At 43.2% G+C, this 13,907-nt stretch overlaps 1 protein-coding gene across 1 annotated transcript in view; it reads right to left on the reverse strand.

Annotated features, from left to right (window-relative positions):
- The window catches only part of ARMH4 (armadillo like helical domain containing 4), a 153,357-nt gene that overhangs the window by 35,124 nt on the left and 104,326 nt on the right, over positions 1-13,907 (reverse strand). The window lies entirely within an intron of this gene.

A 13,907-nucleotide genomic window follows, 5' to 3' on the forward strand; every position in this document is an offset into this window, starting at 1 on the left:
CAATGTCAACCATCAGAATATCCTACTTCTCATTTTTAAGAGCCCCTCTGACTCAGTGCCATGGAGTATGAAGTGAGCATATCAGAACTCAACATGCACGAGGGAATAGTTAAGATACTGAATGGCTAGGTCCCCTTAGAATTGCAGAGGGGATGCTGAGAAAACAGGATTGTGACAAGTAACCTTTAATGCAGAAGTGAGAAAAATACTGTTTATAGCACAGAGCATTCCTCTTCTCCACGCTCCACTCCTTCTCCCACAAAGGATTTCAGGTATGATAACAACATAAAAGGTAACATTTGAATCAAAATAGAGTCCCTGGCCTCGCTCAGTGGGTTAAGGAGCTGGTATTGCTGAGCTGTGGTGTAGGTCACAGATGCGGCTCGGATCCCGCATTGCTGTGGCTGTGGTGTAGTCCAGCAGCTACAGCTCCGATTCGACCCCTAGCCTGGGAACCTCCACATGCCAAGGGTGCATCCCTATAAGGACAAAAGACAACAACAACAACAACAAAGAACCAAAATAGAGAAGAACACTGCAAAAGAAAAAAAAAAAGGAAATATAAATCACAGAGGAATAAAAATGAGAGGAATAAACCCCAGTATGAAGTTTCTAAGAGCTGATGGTAAGTACATGTTCTTGGCACTCAACAGTGAAACCAGGAACGTATTTTCCCACCCAAACATTTTCTGGTGTGTTTGTTAGATTCTGAAGGACCCTTAGAAGAAATTCTCCTTACAGGACATTGTGAGTTAAATCAGTAGTTATGATTGTCCCAGGGACCTCACCATGACATGGTTTCCAAGGGACAATGCCCTCTGCATTTCCAGTCAATTTGGGGGAAAGAATTCACTCAAATATCTCATGTTAGCCTATGTAAACAGAAAAATGATGCAATGGGTTGAATTGCGTCCCTCCACCTAAAGATACGTTGATGTCCTAACCTCCAATATCATCTCAGAATGTGACTTAATTGGAAATAGGATGCTTCCAGATATAAATTAAAATGAAGTCATCCTGGGGAGTTCTCTCACGGATCAGTGGGTTAAGCATCTGACTTTGTCACTGCTGTGATGCAGGTTGATCCCTGGCCTGGGAACTTCAGCAAGCCATGAAGTCATACTGGAGCAGGATGGGCCCTTAAGCCAGTATGACTGGTGTCCTTATAAGAAGAGGAGAAGGGAGTTCCCACTGTGGTGCAACAGGATAGGCAGCATCTCTGCAGCACCAGGATGCAGATTCAATCCCTGGCCCGGCACAGTAGGTTAAAGGATCTAGTGTTGCCACAGATGGGGCGGATCTGATCCCTGGCCCCAGGCACTCCATATGCCACAGAGTGGCCAAAAAAGAAAAAAAGAGGAAGAGGAAGACGAGGAGGAGGAGGAGAGACACAAAGATAATGCCATGCGAAAACACAGAGACCCACAGGGAAAAGATGGCCATGTGACAATAAAGGCAGAGACTGGCTGAGCATCTCAAGTCAGGGAACACTGAGTTTCTGCCCCCCAGAGTACCAGAACCAAGGACAGAAGCATGGAACAGGCTCTCCCTTAGCACCTCAAGAAGGAACCAATCCTGCCCACACTGATTTTGACCTCTAGTCCCCAGAAGTGTGAGAGTATGCCCTTTTTCTTGTTTTAAGGCACCCAGCCTACAGCTCTTTTTCATGGAAGCCCAAGGAGTTAAAGAGGTAAGCAGAGGGCAGCTCACCACAGACCTCCCTGTCCAGCCTGCCTGTCTCTGCTCCCACCAAGTTCCTGATCTGTAAATCCTAGGTAACATATCAAGTTTCCTTGGGCTTGATCCCATGCCACCAACACTTTTGGAAATTGGAACCCTGGTAGAAAAACTCAGCCTGCTGCTCTCTATGGACCTGAGTCACCTCTTTGTTCCTGGGGAGCAATTTGCATGCTGAGATAATCTAGTTCAATTCTGGCCTCCATGTAAGTACGGTTACATTGTACTTTTCTTCCAAGAATACTTATGAAAATTGCCTCATTAATTCTCCCTGCTCCCTAGTGAAGTAAGAAAGGGACAAGTACCATTATCTCAATTTTGAAGATGAAGACATGAAATCTTAACATCCTAGGATGATGAAGATCATGGAGAGGTCATGGAGACCCAAACCTGTTGCTTAGCAGAATCACCTCAGCAGGTCAGCAAAAATGCTGGTTCCCAGGCCCAGCTCTGCAGCTCTAGGACTCAGCCTAAGAGTCTGTATTTTAGACAGTTCCCCAAGAGTTTTTTTTCGACTATAGATGATTTACTATGTTGTGTTAATTGCTGGTATACAGCAATGCAATTCGGCTATACACATATATTCCTTTTCATATTCTTTTTCAGTATGGTTTATTATAGGATAGTGAATACAGTTCCCTGGGCTATACAATAGGACCTTGTTGTGCAGGAATTTTTTTTATAACCTGACTAGCACAATTCCTGAACTGGCATTTAGGAACCACAAATTGGCCTTGTCTTTCTCAAGTTTGAGGAATAATATAGCAGATCCCTTTTACAAGATAAAAACTCTTATGCTTCTCCAAGCCTATCAAGGTATTTTTATTTTTATTCTAAACTACAACCCTAAGACTAGATATAAGCCCCTAATCCTGACAGCTCTGTTACAGGACTATAAAACCAAAACAAATTCAGAAATTAAACATGATCCCAATAAAATCCAAATCGACACCCCCTGTCCCTATACAGCAACTGTGCGAACACTGCAGGACGGGTCCCTGACAGCATGGCCAGCTCAGGCCGCATGCACTGCAGGAGACTCTATCCCCCTCCCCTCTTGTCTCCAAGAGCCAGGGCCAGGTCTGGCTCCCTGCCGCCAGCCTCAGTGCCGGGGCCCTCACTGCATGAGAACGTGATCCTAAACACGATGCAATCATGCAGCACTCTCAGCTCTAAGGAATCAGCCACACAATCTAAATCTGCTTATCCTGATGGACTCATATTTTCATCCCAATGCCAGCACAAGATTTAAAATTCCTCACAGTAAACCTGTGGACCTCCCTTTGATAAATATTGATCTAATCCATCTGCCTTCTTTCTGGCAGAGTCATAATTCAGAGCATGTGGGCTTCAGGGTCTTAGTCATAGTTAACACTGTGTTGTGCTTACTAAATATCAGACACACTGCTCTAAGCTTTTACATGAACTAATCTGCTTACCTCTCATATCAACCACGTAAGGCAGGTACAACCATTACCTCCACTGTGCAGATGAGAGAACCTGGCCAGAGGAAACCATCTGCCCAAGATCACACAGCTTGGGAGGGGCAGACCTGGGATTTGAACCCAGGAGGTCTGACTCCAGAGCCTGTGCTCTTCAGCACTAACTACATATACTTCATTTCTTTTTTTTTTTTTTTAATGGCCACACCTGCAGCATATGGAAGTTCCCAGGCTAGGGGTCAAATCAGAGCTGCAGCTGCCAGCCTATGCCACATCCACACCAGATCTGGGTTGCATCTGCGACCTTCACCGCAGCTCATGGTAATGCCAGGTCCTTAACCCACTGACCGAGGCCAGAGATCGAACCCCCATTCTCACATAGACTATGTCAGGTTCTTAATCCATTGAGCCACAACAGGAAGTCCCTACGTGTACTTTCAAGTGAGGTATTCACATCCCAGTGTTAGTGGTAGAGTCTGTCTTCTCTCTACTCTCAATAAGTAGGAACCTGAGGTGTTGGATCCAGGCTGGCATGAGTTGCACTGATTAGGAGCTTGGGTGAGAGGTGGGAGGTGAACTGGACAGAGACAGAAATAAAGAGCCTCAGGGACTCACCGAGTCAAAAAGCCAGGCAAACCACCCGAACAGGCATCCATCCAGAAAAGCTAGGTAAAGCAGAAAAATCTGGGTGGCTACCAATAGGATGGAAACCAAGGAAACCAGATGGGTGATCGGGTCTGAAGCAGAGGACCATAGAACTTAGATATGTTCTCTAAGCAGAAAAGGGAAATGTCTGCAGCCTTGGGGGTGACAGTAAGATGTTAAAGTTGGCAGCTCAGCTGCAGAATCCTGCAAACCCAGTCAACTGACTCTGAACTTATACATGTTGTCCGGGAAGACCCCTCACCAGAGAGGTCAAGGTGACACTGGGATCGCTGGAGAGATGTCACAAAAGCCCACCACAGGAAAGACCAAGATTTCCTCCTCAAAACAACTGCATCTTTTATCTTGTCATCTCCCAGGGGTTTAAATGTACTTTGCTAACTAATACTTCCTTCTCACTTTCTAAAAATATAAAGACATCAGAGTACATCAAGTTGCTATGGACTTAATTACAGATGAAGCAAGAAAAATGAAATAGCATGTTTTTCAAAAACCTTATTTGGACAGAATTCATAGGAGGCTGCCTTAGAGGAAAACTGGGTTGGTGTGGTGATGATAAAAGATGTCCTTGTAACACTGACCAATACAGCTTATTCCTGCCCTTCAAATTATCGGAATGTTCACCTTGGCAGTCAGCACTTTATGCCTGTCTGCTTCTGGAGAGATCTTGGCACTTTTTCTAATAGAAGGGAAAATTTTCTGAAGGGAACAGCAGAAAAAAAAATCACAAGGAAAATGTTGGAAATGAGAACTGAAAGAAAATAAAAAGAATGTGAAAGCATAATAAGCAAGAGGAGAGAGATGACACAGGAAAGATAGAGAAGGGAGAGCAGAAGAAAATGGTCTTTTTACATGACTGCTTGACCTTAAGAAGAGAAAAAAACATTCGAATGCAACTTGGAAATGCTCTGTGCCCATAATTAAACTTTTTCCTTCGTAAATAAGAAAGTCAACCCACTGGACTTTTGATCAAAATAGCATTAAACTTCACTGATGAGAAAGAAACAAGGAAAATCAAAGAAAAACTATGCCACAGAGAACAGATGATCATTCACTGCTGCAAGATATATGTACTTGTTTCTGAACTATAAAAAATGTCATAATCACAGATACTCAGATTTTCCTTTTTTTTTTTTTTTCAAAGAGTCTCTCTCCCCATCTGTGTCAGGAGTAAGTTTTATGTGTAATGGTTTCGGCACCAAAAGTAGCATTTATCTTATGGTACAAAGTAGAAGCAAAGACCTAGAAGAACCAAATGTTTTGAATCTAATATGCTGACATAGATTTTCCGTGTTGGCTCAATTCAACAATTTATTTACTTATTTATTTATTTTTCTTTTTATGGCCACACCTGCAGCATATAGAGGTTCCCAGGCTAGGGGTTCGAACTGGAGCTACAGCTGCCGGCCTATGCCACAGCCATAGCAACACAGGATCCAGGCTAGGTCTTCGACCTACACCACAGCTCCCAGCAACACCAGATCCTTAACCCACTGAGTGAGGCCAGGGATTGAACCAGCATCTTCACGGATACTAGTTGGGTTGTTTCTGCTGAGCCACAATAGGAACTCCCAATTCAACAATTTATTAAGCCTCTTCTGGGACCAGGGATTTGCTGGAGGATGCAATCAAAGACAACCAAGACCCAGTCCCTGCCTGCAGAGAGCTTACATTTCACGGGGAAGACCTCATGAGGACAAGGTTAAGTGGTTAAGTTCCCATGATGGCGAAGATGGCCTTTACAAATAATGAATGAAGGTGTTGGAGGTCCCGTCGTGGCGCAGCAGAAACAAATCCGACTAGAACCATGAGGTTGCAGGTTTGATCCCTGGCCTTGCTTAGTGGGTTAAGGATCCGGCATTGCCGTGAGCTGTGGTGTAGGTCCAAGACGTGGCTCCGATCTGGTGTTGCTATGGCTGGGGTGTAGGCCAGCGGCTACAGCTCCAATTCAACCCCTAGCCTGGGAACTTCCATCTGCCACGGGTGCAGCACTCCTCCCCCCAAAAAAAGAATGAAGGTGTTAATTAAGGAGTAATTTTTCCAACTGCAGAAACCAAGGGAGAGAGCTCATTTCCTCCTAAGGATTTTCAAGGATAATGACTTAGTGACATGAGGCACCACAGAGGAAGCTCACCCTTCTGACCGCACAAGCTCTAAAGCTCTCTATAGCTCTAAAGAAGAAAAGCGGCACTTCTTTAAAGTCTCAACTCTTGAATTCTGATCCTGAATTTGTTTCCCTAAGGATCGAAAGTTGCCATAGAGCATTCAAACAACTGATTCGAACCTGGATTTTGCAGTAATTTGTCTGCATCTCAGGTCCCAGAGCATGACATTCACCTTCTAACCATTGGCTTCAAGCACAGCGCTTTCCAAATGGCTTTCCCCTCTGTGCTTTGATTTTCCAACAGGCAAGGTAACTGCCGTGAGCACAATGCTGTCCAACCCTGCAGAGGCAGTAACAGGGAGAGGGGAGAGGTGAGACAAACAGAGCCTTCTCCAAAGTCTGCAGAAGCTGGAGGAGAGCTCTGGCTGCTTCACTTGTATTCAGTTAAGTCTGGGCAAGTCCAAGGAGGACCATTCCTCAAAGCCTTACCTTACAGCATTTGGATCCATGCCTTCCTCTCTCTACCCACTAGACAAATCAACCACTGCTCTCCGATCAGTGAGCTGCCAATCAAGGATGAACATAAGAAGACTAGGTACAGACATTAAGGCCTGCAGTCACTCCTGGGGAACTAGTTCTGGGGGCGAGGGATGAGCTATCCAGCTCAGTAAGCAGAGAAAGCACAGCCCACCTGTTTGCCCAGCCTTCCTTTGAGTTGAGTTTGCTGCTTTCTTTCGTTTTTGTTTCACTGTTGCATTTTGAAAATTGGGATTAAACACACACACACACACACACAATATACAGCTTACCATCTCAAACCTCTTTTAAATGTACAGTTCAATAGTATTATGTATATTCAGATTGTTGTGCAATGGATCTCCAGACCTTTTTCATCTTCCAAAACTGCAATCTATACCCATTAAACAAATCCCTATTTCCCTCTCTCCTCAGCCCCTGGCATGCACCTGTTCTTGTTTTTTAATGATAAAGAGAATCTATTTAGAAGAAAGGAACAGAGGTGGGTAGAGTATCTGGCATTAAGCGCCTCCACTTCATAACGATAACATTAGGTGACATCATGTCACCAATAGCAATGAAACAGGAATGAAGGGCATTAATTGAAGATAATTTTATGAATAAATGAAAGACTCCTAATTTGTTGTTCTCTGCATACTTAAAGTCAGGCAGCATCTCTTAGGAATGCAACTGTGGCTGATCAGACACTTATATAGGATCCAAGGTTCTCTTTGGGAGAGGAGGTTATTGAATCTAATAATATTTATTCCTATGTTCCTGCCAGTGATCTTCAGCAAAGCAAAACTGGTGGCAGCTCAGCAAATATATAATGCAGTTTGAAGAGCAGCACTAAAAGATGACGGTAATACTAACTAAATCAATGTCTAAGCCCAATTGATGGCTTCAGGAAACACCAAATTAATCAAACAGTCCTGCCACAGTAAAAATAATAATAATAATAAGTAATAAATAAATAAATAAAGTCATACATTCTCAGCAGCTTCGGGCTCCCTGGGATGGGCCTCGCCAGGACCGACCGACAGATGTCACAGATGTCACAGAATTTTGATAGAGAGCCTCTCTTACAAGAGGGCTGCACTCTTTCTACTGCCCACACATCACAGCACATATCACTAGCACAGGCCAAGACATCAGTGTTGAACTGATGCAACATCAGCTCAGCTCAGCATATAAGGGTAATAGATCTGCCAAAGAAAACAAGTAACTAGACTTGAATAGCCAATATATTCATGTAGATAATATTTTTATGAAATAGAGGAAACTCCTTAGCTTCTCCACAACTTTTGATAAAGCAGGTCATCATCTGTTACAGCAAATTATCCATGTCCTGGAGTTCCCTGGTGGCCTAGTGGTTAAGGATCTGACGTTGTTACTGCTGTGGCTCAGGTCACTGTTGTGGCCTGGGTTCGATCCCCGACCTGGGAACTTGTGCATGCCACAAGCGTGGCCTAAATAAATAAATGAAAGAATAAAATACATGTTTTTTTTCTGGGGCATTACTATTCTGGATTTAAAAGCCCTTTCCAAAAATTAAAAAATAAATAAATTTATATAAAAATAAACAAAAATAAAAGCCCTTTCTCTGAATTCAAAAACTCTACATGAACGTCCTCCTTTGGCCTCTGGAGGTCCCTAAGGGCACTGCCCTTGGTCTCCCACCTTCACTCTACATCAGGAGACAAGGTGACACTGGCCTACTGCTTCTGCCCAACTGAGTTCCACACAGCATTCTTTCAAAGACATCCTAGGCTTGACTACTTAGTTAACAACTCAAAATTAAACACACTAAAAGAAAGAGGAAAGTCTAGCATATTCTAAGCCTAGATGTTCAAAACAATGTTCAAGCCCTCTACTTTATTCCAGGCCACTATCAAACTTCTGATTCATTATCCAGAGGTTCTCAGCTCCCTTAACTTTATCCCAGGCAGGTCATTTCCCACTCAGATGACTCCCAGCATCCAAGGCTCTCCTTCATTTGGACTCACCTGAACTTTTCTACCCTCCCAGGTACAAAGCACATTCCCATCGGACCAAGCCCTGTGTTATCTACACCCCTGTCCCCAGTTACTCTGACTCTCATTTCCTCTGTAACACTTCTGGTCATTCATACACTAACTAACATTTACTGTAGGCTTGCCAGCTAAGTATTTTGCCCACAGGCCATGCAGTTCTCAAAACAACTCTCCTGCCACCCCCATTTTACAAAGGAGGAAGCTGAGGAAGTGCTAGGTTCCTGAGGCATTCTGCAAATACTTGATGCGTCTCTTGATTTCAGAGCTCTGCATCCAAGCGTTTTCAGACGTATCGCTGTTTGCCTGCCTCTCAGCTGCATTTTCCCAGGCAACCACTCCTCCGTCTTGAAAGAGTCCTTTCCTTTGGTCTCCATGACCCCACGCATCCCCTCGTCTCTCCGTTTACTCTTCCTCAGCCTCCTTTGAGGGTCTGACCTACTCTATCTCACCTCTGAATCACTGAAGTTCTAGGTCAGTCCTTCTTGTTATAACCCTGCTCCCCAGGCAATGTTGTCTGCTCCCATGGCATCAACAACCATCCAGTGCTGAGGACCACAAAATTTATAGCTCCAGTCCAGCTTCTCCTCTAACCTCCAGACACATCTCCTTCAAGTGCTTTTCATCACCCAACATTTAACTCTCCTTCTCCATCTAAAATAAATAAATAAAACACATCTTCTTTTCAGTCTGAGGCATCACCATCCTGGATTTAAATGCCCTTTCTATATGAAGGAAGTTCATATAGCCTTTTTGAATTCAGAAATCTCTCCCTCTCCCCGCCCTTACTTTATCCCAAACTCAGGTCTTACCCTGGCCTTCCCCACTACCCAGCCAACTGCATCAGCCAGAAACCTATGAGTCACCTTCCCATCCCTCCCTCCCAAGATCCAATCACCATCAAGACTTGTTTTTTTTGTTTATGTTTTTGTTTTTGTTTTTGTGTTTTGTCTTTTTAGGGCAGCACTCGTGACATATGGAGGTTCCCAGGCTAGGGATCCAATCAGAGCTGTAGCTGCCAGCCTAGCCAGAGCCACAGCAACTCAGCATCCAAGCCGTGTCTGTGACCTACACCACAGCTCACAGCAATGCTGGATTCTTAACCCACTGAGTGAGGCCAAGGATTGAACCTGAAACCTCATGGTTCCTAGTTGGATTCATTTCCACTGCGCCGTGACGGGAACTCTCACCACCAAGACCTGTTGATTATACCTCTTGAATCACTCTGAATCCATCCACTTTCCTCCCTGTCCCAGCTAAAGCCCATTTTCCTCCTGCCCAGTCAATTGTCACAACCTCCTTACCGGCTCCCCTGCATCTGCTCCTGCTCCAACTCTACTCCATGTTCACTCTTTTTTTTTTTTTTTAGTAGTCCAGCCTATTGGTTTTTTTATTTTATTTTTAAGATTAACAACGTTGTGTCAATGCCTGCTGTACAGTAGAGTGACTCAGTCATATGAATATATATGTATTTTTTAATATTACCTTCCATCATCATCTACCCAAAGAGACTGGATATAGTTCCCTGTGCTAAATAGTAGAACCTCACTGCTTATCCACTCTAAATGTAATCGTTTGCATCTGCTAACCCCAAACTCCCAGTCCATCCCCCTCCCCCCTCCTTCCCCTTGGCAACCATAAGTCTGTTCTCTATGTCTGTGAGTCTGTTTCTGTTTTATAGATAGGTTCATTTGTGCCACATTTTATATTCCACATATAAGTAATATCACATGGTATTTGTCTTTCTCTTTCTGACTTATTTCACTTAGTTTGAGACTCTCTAGTTGCATCCATGTTGCTGCAAATAGCATTATTTGGTTCTTTTTATGGCTGAGTAATATTCCACTGTGTATATGTACCACATCTCAATCCATTCATCTGTTGATGGACATTTAGGTTGCTTCCATGTCTTCCCTATTGTGAATAGTGCTGCTATGGACACTGGGTTGCATGCGTCTTTTTGAATTAACGTTTTGTCTGCATATATGCCCAGGAGTGGGATTGCTGGATCATCATATGTCTACTCTTTATATAGCATCCATTACAAGACCTCCTGCAGCCAAAGTGATGCCTTTAGATTTCAAATAGCACATGAGAACTCCTCAGTGGCATCCCAGTGCTCACAGGATAAAATCCCAAGTCCTTAACCTGGGCAATAAGGTCTTCCAGAGTTTGTTCCCTGTCTGGTCCACTAGCCTCCCTCTACTTCCTTTTCACTCCATGTGCACCTGCCTTCATTTGGGTCCTCCAGTTCTTCTTCCTGCCTCCCAACCTTCACAATTCTATTCCCTTTGCCTGAAATGCTTCTTTCTCAGTCCCTACGGCCGCTTTCCTACATACCTGAATTCACAAACACATTGCTCCCCCCAAGGCTGTCTCTGATCCCCCTCAGGTCAAGACCCCTGCTCTAAGTTCTCTGGCCACCTAATCTCTTTCATGGCACTAATCATAATTGTAATTGAAAGACTGGTAATTTCTTGATTAATGTCTGTTCCCTTCTCCCCACTAAAATGTAGGTGTCTCGAGGGCAGTCACTGTGTCTGGGAGCATGCTGTGTTGTCTCTAGCACTGCAGGATTCTCACTTAAGTTTCCACAACTTGGGCAGTTAAGAATGTTGACAAGTGCTCCAGGTCACATTAGTCACCATCCTGATGTGACAACCATGCATGTGTCTTCGTGTCATGCTTTTCATTTTCCCATGACATACACTGTTTGTAAATATGTTATCATATGCTAGATTCCACATATGTAGAGTCAAAAAGATTTAGCCTCTTAGAGTTGGGATGCTGAGAAATTAATACTGAGCCTTAATGCCCTTAGTTCCTCCCAAAGAGCACTGAGGCTACTATCTTTCTTTTACAGGTAAGGAAACCAAGACATAGAAAGAGCAAAATACCTTGGACGAGGACACTCAGTAAATGGTGGAGCCAAGAATCAAGCCCTGATCTGTCAGCCCAGAGCTCCCAGTCTGGCAGAGCACATGAGTGATGGCCAAGCCAGGCTGGGAATCTACCTATAAAGTGGAGGATGGAGCCAAGCAGGTTTGACATGCATGAGCACATAACCATTTCACTCTTCATGCAGACACTGGCGGCACAGAGATTCCACAGCATTATCAAGGCCAGTGTCCGCCCCCCTCAGTGTCCATGTTGGCCAACTCAGTGATGAAGAAGGCTTTTAAACCATACTGAAATGTGCAATAAAGAGTCAGCTACCTAACAGGTTAATACCTATATGGCTTCCTGACAACATAACATCTCAGGACACTCTTTTTTTTTCCTAAAGCACTTATGTGGAATGTCACTTTCCAGTAAAGCTACCTAAGCTTATACTATTGCATACAATGTTTTTGTGATGGTTAGAACACAAAAATACCACACTGAAAATGTAGATAAAATATAATTTTTCATGCTTCACTTTTTAAGTCCTTTGATTTCATTTGGGCTTAGTCCAGGACAACCAAATACACTTATTCTTTCCCATCTGTCCTGGGTCAAACCATGAAGGCACCTTCTCCCTTGGACCTGATTGCAAGAAAGGCAGAGACCATGCTGGAATGGAAACAGCAATGGAAGCCAGTGTGACGTCAATCAAAACGCCAGCCATGGCTTCTCAAAGTCCTGAGGATGCTTAGGTCATGTGCTGATGCATACATCAATGGAGAGGAAAATAAAGGACAAAGAAAAAAATATTTCTAATGTGATCCACATTTCCTCCTATACATTAATTCTGATAGGGAAAGCAACAAAATCCATCCCAGACGAAACAGATACACTTACCACTTGGAACAAAATAAGCATTTAGTTAAATCTGTCCATCATTCATTTAAAAAAATAGTTTTAAGGTCTTATGAAATACATGCAAGTGTACTAAATTCAAACGAGAAAAAGTGAAGGGAAATGAGTAAGGCTCTTCCCTGGTTTTCAGGATCTTATTGTCTTAAAAGGATCGTATACAAAAATAAATTTACTACGAGGCAATATAATTACCTCATATTTAATTAGTAGCAGCTCATCCTCAGAATGCCATGTTAGTAGGAAACATTCCTTAGATCTTTGCTCAAACTTGAGCCAAGGATCAGCATCACAGCATTACGTGGGAGCGTGTCAGAAATGCAAAATCTCAGGGGCCACCGCACACCTACTACATCAGAATTTGTACTTTAATCAGATCCCCGATGACTCAAATGCTCAATAAAGTTTGAAGAAGCACTGCTTTGCACTATTTGGCACTCAGTCACTGCCCACCAGTAACAACTGGATGGAAGCCGACTTCAAAACAGGGACTCTGATTTTTAGAGACTAAATGCTTAACACACCGCTTTTAAAGTGAATCTCCAAGGGATTTGTTTTAGCATTTAAATGTACAAAATGTGATTCAAGAGCCCAGCACTCCGTATGGCCCTGCATTTTAATATCCTGTGAGTACTCAGACCCTTGCCTGAATCACTAAAGGGTTTAAAAATACAGCTCTATTCATAGAGGTGAGAATATTTCTTTTAAAGTGTCATATGTATTTGGTTGACCTTGCAGAAGCCACTGGAGGAGATGGAAACTTTTATCCAGAAGTTCAACCTGATGATAGAAAAAAATAACTTTTAGAGGAAGTGTCCCTGGAGGGAGCTGAGTTGGGATTCCTCCCAACTTCAGAGCTGCTGAATCACAGAATCATCAACTGCAAGCCTAGAAGAAACCTTAGAGGTTACTCTCTCAGCTCTGCTTCATTCCCAGCAAAAAGCAGTCTGCAGTATTTCAGAGCTCCAGCTTCTTTTCCCTGCGAACTTCCAATGACTCATATTTATCAACCAACCAATCAGCCAAGCCATTGTTATTTTTTTACTTGGAGTATAGTTGATCTACAACATTATGTTAGTTTCAGGTGTACAGCAAAGTGATTCAGTTATACATACATATACATCTACTTTTTTCAGATTCTTTTTCCTTATAGGTTATTCCAAAATATTGAGCAGAGTTCCCTGTGCTATATCGTAGGTCCTTGTCATTTATCTATTTTTATATATAATAGTGTGTATCTGTTAATCCCAACCTCCCAATATACCATGTCCCCCTTTTCCTTTTGGTAACATAAGTTTGTTTTCTATGCCTGTGGGTCTACTTCCGTTTTGTACATAAGTTCATTCACATCATTTTTTTAGATTCCACATATAAGCCATATCATAATTGGTCTTTCTCTGTCTCGTTTACTTCACTCCATAAATATTTTTCAATCTTCTGATACCTGCAAAGCGCTATAGGGACAGAAAAATACTTGTTCCAGGAGTACCCGTTGTGGGTTAAGAACCCGACATAGTGTCTGCAGGGATGTGGGTTCAATCCCTGGCCTTGTTCAGTAGGTTAAGGATCCAGCCTTGCAGTGAGCTGCAGTATAGGTCGCAGATGCAGCTTGGATGTGGT

This window comes from Phacochoerus africanus, chromosome 2, assembly GCF_016906955.1.
Source record: "Phacochoerus africanus isolate WHEZ1 chromosome 2, ROS_Pafr_v1, whole genome shotgun sequence".
Lineage (NCBI taxonomy): Eukaryota > Metazoa > Chordata > Mammalia > Artiodactyla > Suidae > Phacochoerus > Phacochoerus africanus.